The 6,001-nt window shown below is 41.4% G+C and overlaps 1 pseudogene; it reads left to right on the top strand.

Moving 5' to 3' along the window:
• The window catches only part of LOC106000543, a 2,905-nt pseudogene extending 1,192 nt beyond the window's left edge, over window positions 1-1,713 (top strand).
• Window positions 1,714-6,001: the final 4,288 nt, after the last annotated feature.

The raw sequence follows: 6,001 nt of genomic DNA, 5'->3' as shown, positions 1-6,001 counted from the left end.
TGAGCCTGCCTTGCCCCCTGCAGTTCATTGTGTCCTGCTGTAGGTGGGCAGGGAATTCAGACTCTTCTCTTTCCTGTTTTGTCCGCATGTCATGATTGTGCAAATAAATGCTCACTCCAAATTAGCGGTATATTTCTTGAAGTTTAATATTGTGTTTGTGATACTGAAGTATTTGCTTTAATTCTAAATAAAAGTTTATATTTTACTTTTTTATTGCTAGTATAAGATGATTCAGATTCTCCATGTACTTTGAGGAGGTGTTTCTTATTTGAAGTCTTGGAAAGTTGTAGGTCTCCTAACTTGGTAAGATAGGTAAAATATTCTACCCTTCTATTGCTCCCAAAAATCTAAATAAAAATGATCACCTCTAAATTCCATTTCATTCATTAACTATGGTTTCCATTGTTGTTTGCATGGACAAAATTGATTTATTTATGGATTCTATGTTGGTTCTCAGAACATTAATCTCAGTTCTATTTTTGTATACATCTCCTCTTTGAATCCTGCATCTCTTTTGATATTTCATTTCTGTGTTCTTTAAATTTCTGATCTATTTCTGGCTTTAATTCTTGAGTCATTGCCTCCAGCATCTCTTGGGTGTAGCTTTTGTCTTCCATTCCTGCTTTATTCCCAATGGGGCTCTCCCCTGGGTGGCTGCTGGCTTTTGGGGGTAGCTTGCTATCCTGGATGTTGCTAAACCTTGTAATTTTTCTCTGTCATTTTTGCATGGAGATTCAGGGGTTATTGGAGAGTAATCTGAAATTTTGTTTTGGTCAATAGGTGTCTGTCTTTGCTTGGTTGCTGGTTCTGGGTTGGCTAAGGAAGTCTGTACCTAGTATTGGTTCTGTTGAGGGAGAGGCCAGCCTACAGCTGCTAGTTTGACCCACATAGGGCTGTCTGATGTAAATTACTGGAAGTTCCTGCTTTTAGAGGGACTGAACAGCCTAGACTGCTCCTGTTTACTTCTACAGGTGCTCTTGGTGAGATCAGGTGTTCTAGATGTATTCTCTGAGTCTGCTATGAGCTCCTGATTTTTTTTTGGTGGGGGAGGAGGGTCACTTGTGGGCTTGAACTCTGGGCCTGGGCACTGTCCTTCAGCTCTTCAGCTCAAGGCTAGCACCCTACCATTTGAGCCATAGCACCACTTCTGGCTCTTTCTGCTTATATGGTGCTGAGGACTCAGGCCCAGGGCCTCATGCATGCAGGGCAAGCACTCTACCACTGAGTTACCTTTCCAGCCTGAGCTCCTGGCTATTATCAGGTGCTGGTGGCCTGAGTTGTCCAATTCCCAGCATAGGATATACGGGTCAGGTTCTGATGGGGTTTGGGTTCTGGTTCTCTTGCCCTGGACACCCAGGACTTTTGCTGTCATGGATGCAATTGCCAGGGGATGCAGTTCCCTGCTTTCTCCCCTCTACTAAGGTGTATGCTCAATTTCTGACTTCAGTTGGGAGGAGTTGGTTATGTTGCTCAGGCACCTGATCCCCAGGCCTGGTGCTGGTTCCCAATCCCCTACCTGGGGCATGCCAATTGGACCTGTGCTGCTGTGTATCCCACCTGAGTTATGCAGCCTGGAGTACACAGTTGTGACCCATGGGGCGCTGTTCCTGGCTTGGGTGTTTAAGCTCCCTTCCAGGGGCATTATTGATCTAGCGTGACCTGCTGGATGTGCTCCATGGGCTGGTGGAGCACTTGAACAGTTCCAAGTTTTAGTGGGTCCTGTAGTCCAGGTGTTGGGGCAGGGGTCTGGGTCAAGATCTGGTGGTTCCCACCAGCTCTGCTCTCCCTTAAGGGGGGATATGCTGTCCCCTGTGGGTTACTCACCCTGGAGCTAGTTGGGAAATCTCCAGCTGTTGTTTCTATGCAATGTAGGTCACTGGTTGCCACTGCAATCTTTGTTCAGTTGAGATGCCTGTGGGCTGGGCCTGGTGGTGGCGTCCATCAGAGTTTTGCCTCTGTTGATGCTGTTCCAGTCAGCACCACAGGCTGTGAGTCGTGGGTGGGCAGGTGGGCATGCTGACCATTGTGGGCTGGGTTGCGCGTTGTTTGTGGTCTGGGCAGGGTGGTGTTTCTCCTCTGTCTCTGCCTCTGTAGTTGCTGTTCAGGTTGGCTGTTTGGCCTGGGCTGTGCCTGAGGGGCTGTGCAGTGGGGGCAGGGCACCGGCCTCTGGCGGAGGGGTGCAGGAGGAGTCTCCATGCAGGTTCTGAGTGCTGAGGTTTGTCTCTATTTGCTCTTTTCCAATCAGCACCAGTACCTTGCATGTCTTCTGCACTGGCGTTCTGCAGGCAGACACTTGTAGTTCTGGAGTTTCCCCCATGGGATGGTGGGGCTGAGTAGCTTTGGTGGGATGGAGCCCCTCTGCTCTGCAAGTGAGGGGTAGGAGAGGAGTCTTTGTGCAGGCTCCTAGCTCTGAGATTTCTCTGTTCTCTGCGATCAGCCAGCGGTCTGGCACCAGTAACTCAGGCATCTTCTACGCAGGTGATCTGCAGACAACCCCCTGTGCCTCTGGGGACTCTGGCAGCCCCTACTGGGCCAGGCTGACTACAGCTTGGTGCATTGCCACGCAGCCAGTAAAGGTTGGGAGGGGTCTTCATGCTTTTCCATTCTGAAATTCTCCCTTTTCTTTCTTCCTTTTTGTTTTCTTTCCACCTCCTGTTTTTCCCTGGATGTTCATCTTTTTGTTGTTGTTGGTCTCCTGGGGAAATTAAGTGTTGGAACCCAAAATCTCTTTTTGGTTGGAGAGAGCTGTGGTGTTTCTCTACTGTCCTGTCGCCATCTTTGTCCCCTCTCACGAGTACATTTCTCAAGCATTGTTGCCTCCTCCTTTGTTTTCCCTTAACATCCCCTTCCCTCCCACTTCCACCACTACACGCCCTACACACACACCTAAATTGTAAAGTTCATTGTTCAACAGTGTCTTGTGCATCTCATTGTTACAATGCATCAACCTGTATCCCTATTTAAACATTTTGTTTTTCCCTTCCCCTCCCCAATTTATACCAACATTAAATACAGTAAAAACAGGGGTTACACCACAGGAGAAGAACATACAAAGCAACAAAAAAATCACATGGTACCTTATAAATATGTTAGAAACAATAGCAAGAAAGAAAAAACCACTTGTGTTCACTATTCCTTCTGAAACCCATCATTCTTGTAAGCCATCTTACAATGTATTCTTACCGTGACGTCAACAGCTTTCCAATACCTGACAATCACTAAATCCTACTACATTTGACCACCTGAAGTTCTGCAAATCTCTAGACCAAGGATCAGGAAGCTTTCTCTCTAAAAGGCTTTAGAATTTATATTTAGGTTTAGGCTCTGTGAGCCATAGGGCTTCTCCTGCCATTCATCAACTATGCCATTTTGAAGACAATGAACAGTTAGTCCCATTTTCAATATACTTTATGATGGTGTTTGATATGAAACACAATCATCAGTAGCTTTATTTTGCTGATTGTAATACTTGCCTTAAGAATAATGAAAATTTAAGCTGAATGCTGGTGGCTCACAATTGTAAACCTAGCTACTCAAGAGGCTGAGATCTGAGGATCATGGTTCAAAACCAGCCCAGGCAGGAAAGTCCATGAGACTCTTATCTCCAATTAACTACCACCAAACTAGAAGTGGTGATGTGGCCCAAAGTGGTAGAGCATTAGCTTTGAGCAAAAAAAATCTCAGGAACAGCACCCAGACACTGAGTTCAAGCCCCATGACCAACAACAACAACAAAAATTATGAAATTTAAACAGCAAAAATGTTTTGCTTATTATTCTTTATAATATTCTCTTTAATTTTTATTATCCTTAAGTAGTTGTACAAAAGAGGTACTTTTGAATAAAAGAGTTAATGAATACAATGCATGTTGGTCAATGAAACCCCCTTCAATATTCTCACTTCCCCATTTGACCAACTCCTTCCTTTATTTTCATTGATTTTTCTTAATGAATTCCTGAATTCATTCTCCCCTCTACTTCTCCTCTTCATTTGTCTAACCCTCGTCCCTTGATCCCACCCCTCCTCTTGCAAATGCCCATATCCTGGTGCTTATTTTGTTTAGCTTTGACTAGTCTTTCTAAAAAATACTATTTGAGCTCTCCATAGAGTCCACTATACTTCAATTAATTCATTTTTAACCACTTCATACCACCCAAGTATTGACATAGATTTATAGGCACATTCTATCTACCACAAATGAGGAAATCCATGCAACCTTTGTTTCTCTAAGTCTGGCTTACTTCACTTAATATAATTAATTTTCCAAATCTTTCCATTTCCTTACAAATGGTAGCTATATATTCTTTGCAATATTCTTTTGTGTTTCTTATTCCTGAAGGATCAACATAAGCATAATTAATTATTTTCTCAGTAGTAATTAAGTGCTCACTTGCTTTTACTTTGTTAAAAATATACCATACAATGCTTAACAAAAATTATCTCATTTTTCCATTATAAGGTTTAACCTTCTTTTTGCTTTTCTGATAAAAAATTTCAAATAGTTTTATGTTTATAGCAAAGGAGAAAATGTCTATTATATAATAAAAGATGCATGTTATATAATGTCAAGTATGTAATCAATAGTAGAGAGAAATACTTTAGGATAAAGTTTTCAAACTTGGATTTTAAACAATGTTATAAGTGAAAAAAAGTATCTTGAAGTACAATCCAAAAAGCATATACTTTAGATTGAAATTGTTTCTTACTTTGAAAAGATGAAAACGTTAGTGATTCTGCCCATTTGCAGTCTTGTCAGGTCATAAGGTTCCTTTGCAGTCATGCATTAATGAATTACTAATTAATAACAGGAACCTGCTTCCTCAGCAAGTCCCCCATCCCTGAGACGGGTCACTGTGAAAGAAAACTTTTCACCCAATGTTCTATGCAGTTTCTTCAATGCCAATGTTGCCTAAAATCCTATTTCTTGAAATTAAGAAACAGCAACCTTGTAAAATAAAAGTGATCTTTATCGACAGATTATACTCAGTACTTTGCTTAGAAAGTTACCTAGCAATTAGAGAAGACCACCTTCTAATCAGCATTTAGTTCACAACCACAGGAATGAAGTGAATGAATGAATGACACCTTATGAATGAATTTGAGCTTATGGACATATCAACAACATTAAATACTGTGCTGTAAAAGCAGGAGCAGAACATCTTCCCAAGGTAAAGATTTTAGCATCAGTGGGAGGGTATCTACACATGAAGATAACAGGTGGGTTCTGCTATGGTTTAATGTGTCACTTCGAAGTTCACCAAAGTTTTGGTGCTATTTGAAGATAGGTTCATTGGGAGGTAATTAGTATTAGATAAGGCCATGAGTGTAAGTCTCCTTGGTGGCATTAGTGGCTTTCTAATAGTGACACAAAGTAGTATGTGTGTCCATGCCACTATGTGATAGATGCCCTTCCTCATATCATGATGCAGAAAGAAGGTCCTCATCAGATATTAAACAGATGCTCATACAAGCCACCCTAACCAGGAAGCAAATTCACTTCTATTATTTACAGTTTCCTAATCTCAGGGTTTTTTTAAATACTTTTTTATTGTAAAAATACTGTACGGAGGGGTTACAGTTACATGAGTAAGGTAATGAGTACTTTTTATCAAGCATTCTTGCCTCCTCTTTTGTTTTTTACCCTACCAACCTTCCTTCTCCACCTCCCCAACTACTCCCCGCCTGCCGCAGAAGTTTTAAAGTTCGTTTTCAGCATCGTACCTTGTACAGCTCATTGTTACAATGGGTCAACCTGTATCCCTATTTAAGCATTTTGGTTTTTATCTTCCCCTCCCCTAATTAGAAAAATGTATATACAAGATGAAGGAAAGCAGAGGAAGAACAGACAAAAGAAACAAAAAAAAATCACATAGTACATTATAAATACATTAAAAACAATAGCAAGAAAGAAAAAAACACTTGTGACCCTGTCTTGGGGTTCATTTCACTTAACATCATCGAATATGGTCATATGCACATAGCTTTTTTTTTAATTTAATTT

The sequence above is a fragment of the Dipodomys ordii genome, unplaced genomic scaffold (assembly GCF_000151885.1).
Source record: "Dipodomys ordii isolate 6190 unplaced genomic scaffold, Dord_2.0 Scaffold222, whole genome shotgun sequence".
NCBI lineage: Eukaryota > Metazoa > Chordata > Mammalia > Rodentia > Heteromyidae > Dipodomys > Dipodomys ordii.
Note: the sequence above shows the minus strand (reverse complement) of the source record. Positions and strands in the feature narration are given on the sequence as shown.